Genomic DNA, 16,034 nt, shown 5'->3' on the forward strand with positions numbered 1-16,034 from the left:
GTACAGAAGCAACAGTTTTCAACACAGGCTCAGTAAAATATTCCTGGGGTATAGAGAGGAGTCACCAATCCACTGACTACTTTGCGTCAGAGCGTTGCAAAGCATTGCAAAGACAGGATTTCAAGGAGCAGAAAGTACTGGTGGAAAGCTGGGATGCACATTTGCTGCCCACTGATTCCCATCTTCCCAGCAAGAGCACCAAGCCACTTATTCTGCAGAGATCTTTCCCAAAAATCATTTCCAGGTTGACCCATTCTCTTTATCTCCTCCATCCAGTGGTAGGTGGCTCAGTCTGGTCCCAGCTGGAACTGAACAGTCAATTTTTCCCACAGTGCTTGAATTGGAAACCGCATCCAGTGGACCAGGGCATCCCTCCCCAAGAATCTCAAGACAGAACAGTTTACATGACTGGGCTCACAAGCCTGCATACCAGTGACCCATGCAAGAGCTGTAATCCAAAATGCTTGCTTTCCCCCTGAGCAAAGATCTCAACTATTTTTAGGAAGAGAAACATAACTGGGAAGAGCTACTTGGAAGATACAATGATTCATAGCCAGGCCTCTGTGCAAGATGCTGGGAAAAGCAAAAGGGGAAGGAAGGGCAACAGATGGACACAGCACAATAGTTTGGGGAGCATTCCCTGGCAGGTAAAGCATCAGAATTTAGCAATTAACCCAAAGCAAAAGGTTGCAGTGCGATTACACAAAATCTAGTTTGTGGCATAAAAGGACTCAACCTCTGAGCACAAACCAGTTCCCAGCCCTGGAGGTTTTTTTGACCAACAGGGAATTGTTCTCTTTCCTTTACATTTGCACAGCTTTATTTTATTTATTATATATTTGATGCATACATTCCTCGTCAGCATTGCTGCCCCTGCCAAACTCAAGGATTTTACTGGGTCACAGTCTTGGGTTTTTAATGATTATCATCTAAGTTACATTTGGTTAAGGCCTTAGGGGCATGGACGCGGCAGAAGAAGTTACTATTGTAATAATTACTATTATCTTTAATAGCTGCCCTGAAGACTAACATCTTGTACTTATACCAATGTGGTGCACAAAAGGCAGGGGCAGGGCAGGTTTCCCACGCCACCCTGACCACACAGCTCACCAGAGCTGAGGAATTCAGCTGTAGGGTCAAGAAATAAGGCCTCACTAAGCTCATGGCCCAGGTTACTAGAGATGGTGACAGAAGTAACCCCATACATAGAACTTCAACAGGCAAAGCAGGGCTAAGGTGCCACCACTTGAAGTGAGCCATCCATGCTTCAGCCAGCTCAAATTTGGCCTCCCTTCAAACCAGTGACATGGAAAGTGGAAGATTTCATATCCCAGTCGCTGGAACAGCTAGGTCTTTTTGCTTTCCTTTTAGTAATAATATACTTCAGATACTTCAAGACAGTGAGAGCACACCAAATTGTCCCCTTCCCTTGCAAAATGAGTATCTCTGGACACACGGCTTTTACAAAACTCCACTGGATTTTCATTATGTACAAGAACATACAATTAAAATGCATTTACAAATCCACTGGTAAGGAAAGAAAATAGTTCTGTTCCCACTTAATGTTGGAACAAAAACACGGGGGGAAGGAGTGAGGAATGCTAGGAGGGTATCTGCTCTTCCAGGCTTGTTAAGAATACTTCAAAACACATTTACTTTTAAAGCAGCCTCACAAATGCACAGAAAGAAGAACTCCAGGTTTCTACAGCTGAGATTCCAGCTCATATCAGCAGTTCTCAACCCATCAAACTAAGAGAGGTTTAAATTCCTATAGAAACCGCATTCTTGACAGGGAAGGAGGAAGTGGAGGAGACATGTGCCATTCAAGTACACCAATCCAGATAAGGCACCAATTACTTGATGCTGTCAGCAAACATCAATTTAGCAATGCTGTGTTTACGCTGCTCAGCAAAGGCTTCAGCTCAGGCTGGCTGTAATTGCAACAGTCCTAAAAGGTACTACTTGACCTTGGCAATGCAGCAACTCAGCAACCTGCTTTCACCAACAGATACAAATTTGCTCTATGAGCATGTGTATCATGCATATCAAGCCTCACAGCGTGCAACCAAGCCAAGCTGATCTTACAGCTGCCTGCTCTGGAGGGGACAGGTCCTTCCCCCTCATCCCACTCAGCCCAGTGACACCCCATATCATTTCCCTGGCACCAGCACTGGCATGGCAACTGCCTGCCCAGCAAGTCAAACCAGCAGAAAGCTATGTTGTAGTTCTCGTTCCCAGTTTGCCAGCCTGGGCAAGCCACAGGGGGCTCAAAGCCAGTTGCCAGTGAAAGTCTTCTTTCAGCTTCCTCTTCTCACTCTAGGGCCTGTGGAGACCCTGTGCTGTTATGCCCATAGACTATTTGTGGCAATGCCACAAAGAGGTGGAAAGTCTACTACCTTTCTGCTGTGGTCAGCACATAGCTTGACACAAAAAGAAGTAGCTCAGTCTCTGGGTCCAATTATTCTACTGCCAATGGGCATCTGTTGGCTCCCAACAGATATATTAGAAAGACAACTATCAAGGCTATACCACTGGTATTGACAGAACTCATGCCACAGAAACGGCTACTTGGGTCCAGAGAATAACAACTAACTTCCTGGAAAAGACTCTCCTTCTTTCCCTCCTAGTCTTAGCTTTGAAACCCTCTTAATGTAAAGAATCTGAAACACAACCCCATCAGCCTATCCAATAGATGCCCTTACAACACTTCTGCATAATAATCCTTGAATATTAAACCAAACTTGCTTCAAAAAGGAGTACACGCACATTTAAAAGTTGGTCACAAGACACTTGTGAGCTCTTCTCAGTCACTTGTCGTAAAACTTGACAAAAGAATGGAAAACATTTCAGAGAGAAAGAACAATAGGCAACAATGCAGTATAAAATGGATCCCTCTCAATCTGCCAGCTAAACCAGAGACATTATTAATATTGTTTATTAGGCAGAACTACACCAACTTTAGCTTCCTAATCTGGAATTAAGATTTCAGCGAGGAGCAAATCTGTTGACACAGGTCTGCCATTATCCCACTTGAGAAGTTACAACTTACAAGGTAGGAACCCACTTCCCCACGTGGCAAGTGCAGTCTCCCAGTCCTACGCAGCCATAACCACTGCCATTCACAGGAGTCTCCCTCCCTGGTGGTACTTAGCAATTCCCACCCAGAGATAAATTCCCTGACACACCTTTCCACCTCTGATCCAAGCTAACCCCAGCACCTGAACAGTCCCCTACACACCTGAGATGCCATGTTCATTACCAGGAGCTCCCACGTCGTCCCAGTTTTGTTCCCACAGTAGTCAGATATGACACTGGTTGTTCAAGCCTTCACAGGCAATCACTGGGCCACCTCACCACCCTCATCCAAGGCTGGAAACAACTGCAAGATTAAACCTGTCATTTCATGCGCCTAAATTAGAGGCACGGAGAGGAGGCCAGCTATCCACATTTGTTACTTCATCTTGAGCCTTCTATTAATAGTAATTGGCACTTTCAATCACGGTTCTCTACACGGTTTGCAAGTGTTACTGAACCAATCCACACGCAACGTGCTTCCACAGCTCACTATGCTACCTGCAACCACCCATCTCCATTCCTTTCAGGTCAATTTCTCTTTTAATTTAGAGGCTCAATACACACACACTCTTAGGCACCAAAACCAGAATCAGCTGTGTAGATAACACCTGTCTTGCAAAACCTGATATTCATTTTACAGGCTTACATCTAAATTTGGCTGCTGGGAATTGCACAAACGTGTGAAGAAATTTCAGTGCATAAGCAGATCACCCTGTTCCTTCCACATCAGATCCCAAGAGAGTTCCAATGGGAACTATCTGATCCACTATTTGGTAGGACCAGACCAGCAAAGCCCTGAACTGCAGGACTCAAGGTGCCAACAGGTATTCGTGGCAGCCAGGGCCTCCCAAGGAGAGGGGCCTTGCTGCAGCCCAATCCCACCTGGAAGTCAAAGGACACATCTGAGAGCAGCTCCTGCTTCCCTCCAGCATGACCCCATACAGCACAAGGGGAAACCCACGCCTGTGCAACAAAGTCACACCAACTCTGCATGTTGCGATAGGGCAAGGGGTGACGGTTTATAGGACAAGGGGTGACAGTTTTACACTAAAAGAGGGGAGATTCAGGCTGCATATGAGGAAGAAATTCCTTACAATGAGGGTGGTAAAACACTGGCACAAGTTGTCCAGGGAGCTGGTGAATGCCCCATCCCTGGAAATATTCAACACCAGGCTGGATGTGATTCTGGGCAACCTGATCTAGTCGAAGATGTCCCTGCTCATTGCAGGGGGGTTGGACTAGATGACCTTTGTAGGTCTCTTTCAAACCAAACTATTCTATGAGCCTATACCACTGAGGTGCAGATAATCCTTTTGGAAAGACTGGTCTAAACAGCCTATGCCAGCCTTGTTTATCTTTTCAGGAAACATTATGCATGACCAGCTGGTCCTTGCTCTGAGAGCAAGATTCATACTTGCGTGAGCTCCTTCTGCTGTTTTGAGGAAGTGACCACAAGCAATTGTTTCCACATGCTAAGAGGACAACACAGAAATCCTTGAAGGGTCAGCCCAGCTTCACTCCCCTGAAAACACTTTCCTCCTTCCCATCATTTCCCCTTGGGGCCATCTACACTGCAAAGCCACACAGGAGATACAGGAGGCAAACACTGTGGCCCACACATCTAGGCAGCACTCTGTTAGCAATAGAAAACACACTTGGTGCCGTAATAATTTCCACCAAAGTAAGTGCCAAAAGGGACAACCTGGTCATTGCGACAGTCCTGCCTGATGTGAGCACACAGGCTCTCCCCTTACAGCTGTACTGTTACACTACTGAGCCACCACTGCTGCGTAGGAGCTCCTGTGTCTATGCCTTTGCCACCAGCAGACTCCTGCAGTTGGCTTTATCTTGAAGAGAGAGAGGAAAAGAAAATTTCAAGAGAAAGCCATTTTTAACAGTAGGCATTCCTCAAAGAGTTTCAGCTGTAGGCTGAATAATGCTGATACACAGCCCATCATCTTCTCCAGGCAAGCAAGACTTACGTAGGAATTCAGTAGTGTTTCAGCCCCTCTTTGCCAAACTCATATGCTCCAGACATCAGAGTATTATGACGCTATTACCTCACCTCCTGCCTTCTAATCCTATCCATGGTATCTTCTGGGCCCAAACCTTCCTCATTCTCTACAAACACAACTTATTTAAGCATGGAAATAAAGCAGCAAAGCATCTGAGAAAATAGATGGGATTTCCCAGTGTTCAAAAGGACCAGCAAGGGGAGAAAACTGATGTTACTGTACAGGGCTGTCCACAAGTCCCAGTGCCTACAGCATAAGGCAGGAGGCTACGGCCTGGGACAACCACGTCCAGCAAGCAGATGGAGTCTGTTCCAGACCTCATCAAATTGGCCATCTTGGATCAGACACCAGTATCCAGCCCTGGTTACTGTTTCCATTTGCAGCCATAAGTGAAGGAGAAAAGTCAGGAAGAGCAGTGTCATACACAAATGTATAGATAAAGTTTAAGAGCAGAAAAGCAAATCTGATTCTTTCTCACCTCCTGTCAATCTCACAGTCTCAAAACAGATATTCTCAGGTTTTAGCCTATTTCAGTAGAGTTCTCTGCCATGAACGTATTCACTATGTCTATAAAAGCTTAGCATTCACATCTCTTGGCAGGGAACTTCACCAGTTGCAAGAAGATCCATCTCCATTGCTTGTTTTAAACCTCACTTCTATTAGGTTCATTTGATGTGCCCTAGTTCTTGTATGGGAAGAGAGAATGAATACTCAATCCCCACCTACCATCTTTAGGTGGTTCACCATTTTGTCAGGAGCTACACTTTCACCCCAAGTCCTCTGTGTTCCAAGCACAAGAGTCTTTACTTTATGGCTCTCCTGAAAACCATATCTTTGATCAGCTCTGATGCTCATCCGTGAACCCCCTTCCAGGTCCCCTATATCCTTCCTGAAATGAAGAGGAAACACCAAGACTTCATACAGCTTTCAGGTGTGGTTGCAGCAAGTATTTACAGAGCAGAATAACACAGTTCCCTGTTTTGTTGTCCATTGTTTTTCCTCCTTGATACCTTACACTCAATCTGCCTTTCTGATATCCAAGATCATTTACATGCAGCAGCAAAGAGGTCATCCTGCTCAACAAAGACACGGATAAGAACTCCTGCTGCTTTGCAATTAGAATCTTTTTCCCCATTCTCTTCTCTCTGGTCCCCTCTGGAAAGGGAAATCCTATTCTTGAATCAACAGTTTGATTTTAGCTTCCCCTTTTCCTCTCCATGCCTTTGTGAGCACTTATTCATCCTCAGAGGGAATCTTGCAGTGCAATTATTCCATTCCACTACAGAATGGCCACTTCAATAAATGTCCACATGCAGACAAGTTCTATTTTAAAAGTGTTCCCATGGGACTATGTATAACACAGTTAACATTTGAATCCATTTAATTAACTAGCAGCATTGGGTCAGCATGGAAAGACAGCATCCATCAGAGTTCATCTAGCATCCACTGCAGAATGTGCCTGCCTGCATCCTTCCCCTGCCTGAATGTGGGCATATTAATAATGTATATGCAAAGAGAAAGAGGTGAACACAGAAATCCCACAGATACATAATTCATGAGGGTTACTTTGGAAAACCTTGCCTGGCACATCAAGTAATCAGTTACCACCTTGTCTGAGGAGTGGCTACATAAACAACTGCTCTTCTGCCTTTAAAAAATTGCTTTTTGGCTCAAGACCCCAGTACTCTTCAATACACTGACATAGGAAACTTCAGCATCAGGTCTGAGTTTCACAACAGCACTATGGTTTTCACCTTCAGCTCCCTATATCCTGCTCCCAGAGTTTTCAGCACTGCTGCACACAGCCCAACGTGTTTTCCATGCCATGACACAGCCAAGTTGGATCAATGTACGCCAGCATTCAATACGTGAAAATGCATCGTAGCTGTACATTGTCAGCATGAACACTTAAGAAATAGCTGTCTATTCCTTACATAAGTGAAATTCAATGCAGAGCACCAAACCTCACAGCTGGCCCTGTTTGTACATCTCTCCTCTGCCCCTGAGCCCCACAGCCAAAAAGCACGTTTAACCTCCAGGGAGCAGTGCGCACGTTGTAGGCTCTAATCCACCATCTGAACACACCGTCTGATCTCCTGTTACTGCGGCAGGAAAACAAAGGCTTGGAGTCTTACATTTAGCTCCGCTGTGCTTCATTTGGCACATTAAACACAGAACACAATTACAGTATACTCTTCTACTTAAGGGGCTGTCAGCATTTCCACTGCAAAGCCTTCATTTCAGGGCTTTATAACACAGCTGTGAAATATTCATTCTGCACTTGAGCTTGACATGCAAAGGTTTGGCTGTGGCCCAGGCTCCTCTGCCTGTTTGGTTTTTTTTGGGGAGTTGGGGGGTTTTGTTGCTGGTCTGGCAAGGGAAGGGCTGAAGATGGGTGGATGGAATTAACTGCAGGGGATGTTTGACTTCCAAGAGCATGCAAACAACAAAACCACTCAGCTCCCCAGTTGATTTCTGTCCCTCACCTACCCAGTGCTTCCCTCTGTTTTTAAAAAGGGTATGTTCTGTGTGCACATACAAAGTTTTCTTTTATATACATTGGGTTTTTTTAGAGGGCTTTCTATCTTCTCCCTCCACTGCAGCCTGAGCCTTCTGTCCCTCAGCGTCTCATGCTGGTTACAGAGTACTGTCTTGACAAACCCAGAGACTGGAAATATTCCATCAACCAAAGCAACAGTAGTAAACCCAGCTCCAACACACAACCAGTTCAGAACATCTCTGCTTTGACAGAACAGTCTCCATGTCTCCCACAGTAAGTCTTACAGGTCTTGTTCACTGCCATCACTGCAGAGTTATACCAACTCCCCAACTGACCCTACAGGAACTACTCCAAGACCATCAAACTGGTTTCATGCAATCCACCAAACAGAGTGGTTCATAGAATCATAGAATAGTTTGGGTTAGAAGGGACCTTCAAAGCTAATCTAGTCCAATCCCCCTGTGATGAGCAGGGACATCCTCTACTAGACTAGGTTTCCCAGAAACACATCCAGCCTGGCCTCAAACGTTTCCAGGGATGGAGCATCCACCACCTCTCTGGACAGCCTGTGCCAGGATTTTACCATCCCATTCTAAAGATCTTTCCTCACATCCAGCCTGAATCTCCCCTCTTTTAGTTTAAAACCATCACCCCTTTTCCTGTCACAACAGACCTTGCTAAAGTTTCTCCCCTTGTTGCAGCATTTCAAGGTGTTTCCTGCCAGTGCTCAATCTGAAGCAGGGTGAAAGGATTCAGAGCAAACTCACACATTTTAACCAATTTGAAAAAGAAACCCAGCAGACAGCTGACCAGAACACGATCATCTGCAACAACCAGTTGTCAATTCTATGCAACTTGATTCAAGATAGCCACCTTAAGCACATCAGGGAACAATCTCCCACAACACAAACTATGAATGACACACCTTGGCACAAGAGTGGCAAGGGTAGAAACTGACTTGCCCAAAGGTTTTGAATCAGCAACTTGTGGGAAGCACTACATTTCACTTGCAAACCTGCATAAAAGCAGAGGTGGGATGGGGGGGGAAGTCCTGCTGGAAATGCTGAGCCTCAGCAATAATGGCTCTGCCAGGTGTCACTACAATGGTTGCACAGGGGTGTGCACACATGTTTATTAAAAATGATCCAGGCAGTTGAGAGAACAGGGAAAAAAACAGGGAAAGAGGTGGAAGAAAGAGGACGTGAGCAAGGCAGGGTCCCTGCAGGCTGTTTCCACGTGTGCCTGCACACAGCGTGTGTGTGTTTATCCATCTCGCCACACAGCCTGCTCTCCCCTCCTGGCCTCCCCACCGTGCTGGCTGCTCTCAGCCTGATTCCAGCTGTCAGGATCGCATTCCTGACCCGCCAGCCCCAGCTGTCGGGGTGTCAGGGGCTACGTGCTCGATCTGCACTCTGCCTTCTTCTTCATGCACCTGGGGTAAGGCAGTCCCGGGGAGGCCATAAATACCACGGCATAGCCCTGAGGGAGAGGGTGGGGAGCAATTTAAAAGCACCTCTACCAGAGCCATACTAAGTGGACTCAGAACTGACAGCAGCACACATCTGCAGCGTCCCTGTGGCCTGTAAAAACAGATACATAGGGTTAATCTCCTACCAGCTTCTGCAGCATTACCCAGCCACCATTAAATAATTACCTTCTGTTTCTTCACTTAACACCAACCTGATCCCTTGATTTTCCCTTCCCCACCCCCACACCAAGGTCCAATTTCTTCCAAAACACAGCAGGGATGAGGAGAGATGTGTGTAACCTTATCAACACTGGCTAAACACATGGCAAGCAGCAGCTTCTCATCACATTCAGCCATCATTCCCATTGTAAAAGCAACCCCAATTCAGATTTCCATGAGATTCCATGAAACCTTCAGAATATCTGAGCTTCAGAGATACAAGTGTGATGAACGGACAAGGGCTGGAACGTGTGTAACCCATCCACCTTTGTTAGTGGAATGATGATGCCATTGACCCTGGCATGGGGAAATCTTTTTGCTGATGTAAGCAAAATTTTATACCATTGTGTGATAAATGTATATTTTGAGAAAGAAAAAGCAACAAACAGGCTACAGGTTTGCTGGCACATAAAGAGTCAGTCCTGATTTATTCCAGACTAAGCATCTGCACATGGAGTCAATCGGACCAGCTCACTGGGCAGGCAAGCCCTATGGGACACAACAGAGACATGCATCCTGTGTGGGCAATCTTCAAAGAAGCCAATCCTGGTGCTCTCGGGACCTGGAATTGCACAGGATCATTTCTTCAGAAGGCACAGATTTTTCCAATTTGTGAACGTGCATTACTTTTTCATAAGGAAAGAGAGCAGGCAAGACACCAGGCTTTATGTAGGGGGTGCTTTTGCCCTCCCACATAGGCAGTATGTCCAGTGAATTCTTTTTCTTCATAGTAGATAAAGGAACCAATTCACCTTCCCCTGCACAGAGAACTATCTGTAAGAGGACTAGGTACAAGCAAGGACACTGTCTGAAGAGTAGAGATCAACAGAAGCAACTTCTGACTTTCTGGTAGCATTACATATTGGTCTCCTCCAAATCTATGCACGTGGCCTAAATACAGGCAAAGAAAGTGCATCAGTAAGAAGAAGTAGTAAAAAAAAAATAAATAAATAAAGTAAATACAGATTCCTTGGGCAGTGTTTCAGTTATTCATATAAGGGTTTGAAATCAAGCAGGAACAAACGGTTCTCTCAGCGTAAGGGTCACTATTTATCATAATTAATCATCACTTCCCAGATAGGAAAGGCTTTTTCCCCTCTGCTTTATGAAGGCTTTAAGCACTCATAAGAAACAAGAGCCAAGAACAAGGAGGAGAGCCAAACAGGGATGTGGGCATGAGCTGGTAAGGCTGCTCCCTCTGCAGCTCTGCCAGTCCCTTCCCACAGCCTCAGCCCCAAGCTAAACCTGCTCTTAAATACAAACAGCTGACAGTTAGAAGTCCACAGCTTCATGTCAGAGATGGGTATCCACTCCAAGGAAACCCTGGCAGCTCTGCATGACTCCAGAGGAGCCAAACACAGGGGCCACAACACAGCGTTTCTAAAGCCGATACCACCGTGGCAAGGAGCTCCGTCCTAAATCACCTCGTGCTGAACTCTTTAAACAATGCAAATGTTCAAACTAAACTTGGACACGGGGAAAACAAACCAAAAGAGAGGGCACAGAAAGCCTTCCCCACAGTTAACCCTGCTGAGGGGAACCAAAGGAGGAAAGTCACATCTCAGCTTCACAAGAAAAGCACCACTTTAAAATCCCCTTCCCCTTCATTTCTTCCCACTGAGGCTTATTTTTGGTATAAACAGATCAGTACACTGTTTAGCAAGGCTTGGAGGGGAACCTGGTGGTTGACCTTGGGTTCAAGAGTGGAAACACACAAGCTACAGCTATGCAGGGTAAAGAAAAGCCTTTGGATCAGCCTGAGGTAACACTCATAATTAATTCGTGATTTCTTTATTCATGCATAACACCCCATGCTAAATCAATCTATTTTTATCATTCACCACTGATTTGCACAGCAGTTCTGTCCTAAAACTCAAAGTCACCAACTGCCAGTTCTAAACTGTGGCTCCAGATCTCATCCCTACCTACTCTTATTGCCATGAAGGCAACTACGCAGGTCTTCTGAAGAAGGGGGCAGCTGTACGTAGTGTATTTAAGTCCCCAGGAAAGATTTAAAGAGACTCTCTGTATGGAAAAGCTTTGTCTTTTTTATGCCCAGATTCCTTACACAGAGGAACTATCTGTTCCCTCCAAAGGAAGTCAGAGAACTCCCCTCTCCTGGTGCCTGAAGGCTGCTGCCTGGAACACCTTAACCACTGCAGAACTAGACACCTTGTCTTCCCATGCATTCATCTCCCTAAGACTGCAGTGATGTTATGGGGGAAAGTACATACATCCTCAAGGGATTAGCAAAAGGTTTTGTTGTAATCCAAATTATATTGAAAAATACACTTCTCAGCAATTTAAAAGATGCTAAAATTGGTATAAATATATCAGGAGGGTCAGAGTACACAGTATTTATCGCACAGATAACGTCCCTATGGAAGAAGGCAAGTGGTAAAGAGATTAGTATTCAGTCTTCCCCTAAACATTGTCTGGACTATTTAGTATTTGTTCCACATTACTTGCAAGAAATCCAAATCTACATGAAGGCCTCCTGTGCTTACAACAGGTAGCAACATGTACTCTCACACAGCTTGCAATCCACAACCAGGTGTAAGAGGACTAGGTGACAAAAAACCCAGAGACACTGAGGTAAAAGGTCTTGATCACAGCCATGCAACAAATTAGCAGCATTACCCCCCAAAAAATTACCCTGGGATAACCTCACCTCCTTCCCAAATTCCAGAAGCTACCTACTGCATGGACCATGCTGTACCATTGCTGTCACTCCTGCTCAAGGCTAGGGACAATATCCTTGAAGTGATTAGAAATGAATCAAAGGAAAGCATGAGAAACTTCTTGTCTTCCCCAGACCAATCAGGATATACAGGAGCCACCCAAGCTTCCTGCCCACCCCCAGCCACCACTCATTGCCTAGCCCTTGGCAACCCCTTCCTGCATTCCTCCCTGCCCTCTGCCCAGAACAATAAGCTTCTTACAGAAGATCCTTTATCATCATCTGCCCTTCGTGCATCCTAGAATTAAGAAGCTCTTCGCATCTGTCAGCCAACATGCATGCTGAGCACCCAAGAGATTTCTCCTGTCAGCCATAAAGGAGACCACTTTCTGCAGGGGAGGCAATACATAGGAATGCAGGGCAAAGACTGAGAAAACACACGTTAAAAGAAGGGCACAAGCACAGATTTCCACTGTCTCCTCAACAACTCTTGTTCTACTGGGGCTGGAAGCCCTTCACCAGCAGTAGTGTCCCCATCACTGCACTGCTGCTCACCCACCGGCACAGCGAATCCACATGTGCTCACTCAGGTACAAGCCCCTGGGCCATGTTTTAAAGATGCAAACCCTTACCAGAGGAGGGGCAATCATCCTTCACAGTTACAGCTATCCCACATGCAGAACTTGGTTTAGTCTTTTCCAAAAAGTCAACATTTCTTGCAAATTTTATGGCCTAGACCCAGCACCTCAAAGACCTGAGTAACTCATCAGCAGCAAGAAAACACCATCAATCCTCTCTCCCTTACTCACACACACACACACACACACACACACACACAGAGGAAACCACCACTAGGCCATAAACCATACAGGGACAAAAGGTTATAAAGATAACTACAAAGCAATCCTAAACTAACTCATTAAATCACTCATTCAGCCCACTTTCCTTTTTCCACATGCTTTGCCCTTAAATCACTTCTTCCTGTGATTTTTCCCAAGCACCTTTTCAGTTCCTTTTCCTGAAGGAAACAGTCTGTAAATAAGACGGATAATAGTCCAACATAAACTGACTTACGTGAGTTCATTAAACATGACTTAACAAAAAGGGAGCAAGCTGCCATCTAAGTGACTTAAAACCTTGGAACAGGGGGAGCAACACTGGAAAAGCAGGTCTCCTCTAGTTTACATTTAGGCTCAGCAGCATGGGTAACTGATAGAATTACCAAATGTGAGAACTGAGGAAGTAAAACCACTCTCAGATGAAGCAATTTTTATCTACAGGCTTAAAAAGCCCTTTTGTTGTTACCACCTAGCTCCTGCCATACTTAAAAAAAAGCAAACCATTACAATGTCCACAATTCCTTTACTGCCCTTGTTTAGACATTCAGAAAGCCCTAGATCCAGACACACAACCAACTGCTGTTCCTTCAACACTTCACTGAGTACTTCTGGTTTTACATGTTTAGTTCTTGGCAAAAAATGGCTGCTGTAAAAAGCAGAAGACAAAAAGAGAGATTATGGAAATCCAGCCTTCAGCAAAGAGTCAGTACTCCAAAAGCATGAATTTCTGGTCAATAGTTTTAGCAGCATTCATCTACAACACATTTAGCACAATCTGTCTTGGTATGAAAAAACTCTGAGTGACACATGCAGTTCAGAACTGAATTACTAGTCCCAAGTACATTTCTATAGTTGAAACAAAGAATATAAGTAGACAAGCATGTGAAGAACAAGCAATAAGAATGAACAGCAAAGCAATTCTAACAGTCAGAACACCCCTGCGGACTGACATTTTGACTGAACCACCATGCTCAAACTGTGTTTCACATCCTCCAGCAAAAGGACAGCTATAAAGCTTCCAAGCAGTTTGTGTCCACTCCTTGCTGGGGAGCATTGGCAGCTAGGTAGCAGGCAACTGCTGGATACAAGTTTTATGTCAGCCTGCACAGGAACCGGTCCCTGCGTGAAGCCAGGCTGCAATTCCCATCACCGACCAGCAAAGACGTGTTGGATGAAATGGAGCTGATTCCCTCTCAGTTGTGAGACTGCAGCTGATGATTTGGACTCATAAAAAAAAGCAGAAAGAACTAATTACAGAAAATTGTTCATGGAGCACTGAATCCTGGAAATATTCCTACCTGTATATAATCTTGCCTCTTTTCTTCTAATTGTATCAATACGTTAAAGACATTACTTCTACCTGCAAACCTTGCCCTTGCCTCTCTTATGTCCTTAGAACATCACAGGATGATACCTGCAATAAAGCACTTACGAGACAATATCGTGGAAGGATCTGTTTATAAATTAGCCAAAGGCAAATGAGTACTTAAGAGTTCAAAGATGGAATTAACATCAGCCACAAGCAAAGACTAAAGCTGGCTGCTCAGTGCTTACCATCACTTTCTGCTGTTTCTACAGAGGTCACTTCCTACATTTCTTTTGGGAGATAAAAATCTATTAGTGACAGAAAAGACTGCAGATATTGGCTCAATCTGCTATGGCAGCCAAGCTGACCAAGCAAAGACTTGAACTAAAAAATCTCATACAAAGAACCAGAAAGGTACCTGGAAACTGCAGAAGTTTGCTTACAAACACTGCCTGGGAGAAGTCCTATGCACACTTCAGAGGGTTCCAAACATGACAGCAGCATCCCAACGCACCTTTGAAGCCACAGAACGATGTCACTTCAAAATACTGCTCCTTACAACATGTTACAACATGATGACCAAGGCAACCAGAAGCTCTACAAGTTCCCAAACTACTTGTCTAATAGCTTAAGCAGGGAAATGTCTGACAGAAGTTCAAGAACACTCAGCAATGGTTTTGGAGTCACAAGAAGCCAAGTGACTGTCACAGACCAAACTCTGTGGCTTTGCGGGACCAGGCTGCTGCGAACTGAACCCTGAGGGATTTCTGACAGATGTTCCACAATAGAAAAGAGCTGAGCAACACCAAGCAGGAAGGCAATGCTCCAGACCCAAGTATCTCACACTTCATGCTCTTCCCTGAAGGCTAGCCATATGGCATTTTGTAGGTGTTTTCAGATGCCTTCTCCAGCCTTTGCCACTGAAGACAGAGCAGCAGGAAGTCTTCTCAAATCACCTTTAAGGAAGGGAAGCCCTGGTGCTACCCCTTTCTCCTATTTATACCAACTACTGCAACAAACATATTTTATATATAGCTCTGTGGCTTTTTTCCAGGCAGAAGTAACTCAATGCGGGTGTACATATGTTTAGACCACAGCAATTGGAAAGAATGTCCCATAAACACTGTTAACCCCGCTCCTCCACTGCAACCAGAACAGGCTCTACCATTGCAGAAATACAAGCCATGTTATAGGGGGAGAAAAAAAGTCATCCACCCAGAAGCTAAGCAAGCCACTCGCCACCTGCACAGCACTGACAAGCTTCACTACAGCCCCAACAGATTTATAGCTGTAAGTTAGCAGCCAGCTCTTGTCACATAGCATCCAACTGACAAGAGACTGCATAGGGGTGACCAGGGTGTGGGCCAGCACGAGGGCAGACACACAACACATACAGCATCTGCCAGTATCCAGTCCCATTCTAAAGCAATCTTGCAGGGCTGGGCAAACAGAAAAGAGTCAGATTTTCACAGCACTGTATGCAAACCCTGCTTGTACTGAAAATATCAGCAGTGCCACTATATTTTAATGAGTAAGCTCATACGCTGAAAAGAAACAAGAAGGGCAAAATGCAGGAGCCATGGACCAAAATGTACTTCCCTCAAGAGTGGTTGCAGGAACCCCAGTGACACGTAGGTGAGAGGCGCCTGCTATAAATGCAACAGGAGGCTGATCCCAGGGCTAAGCCTAGATTTTAACATGACTCCAGGTGAGCCAAACCCCAGGCAGCAGCCTACAGGGAGAAACAGTGTCTGCTATATTCCCTTTCCTAAAGGAGGGTGCTCCTGCTGCCACATGTAGACAGCTATAAGGTGATAACTACCATGCCTTTCACCAGATTGTCCCTCTGATGGGCTGCAAAGACAGCTCTGACAGTCTTTCCAGAATACATTAAAACAACCTTTCATCACATTTTTCTCTACAGCAGATAAA

General features: G+C 45.1%; 1 protein-coding gene across 5 annotated transcripts in view; it reads right to left on the reverse strand.

Moving 5' to 3' along the window:
• Positions 1-16,034, reverse strand: part of MAPKBP1 (mitogen-activated protein kinase binding protein 1) — a 96,355-nt gene that overhangs the window by 66,681 nt on the left and 13,640 nt on the right. The window lies entirely within an intron of this gene.

This window comes from Pezoporus occidentalis, unplaced genomic scaffold (assembly GCF_034315485.1).
Source record: "Pezoporus occidentalis ecotype Australia unplaced genomic scaffold, CSIRO_AGI_Poc_V1 ctg46, whole genome shotgun sequence".
NCBI classification, from domain to species: Eukaryota; Metazoa; Chordata; class Aves; order Psittaciformes; family Psittacidae; genus Pezoporus; species Pezoporus occidentalis.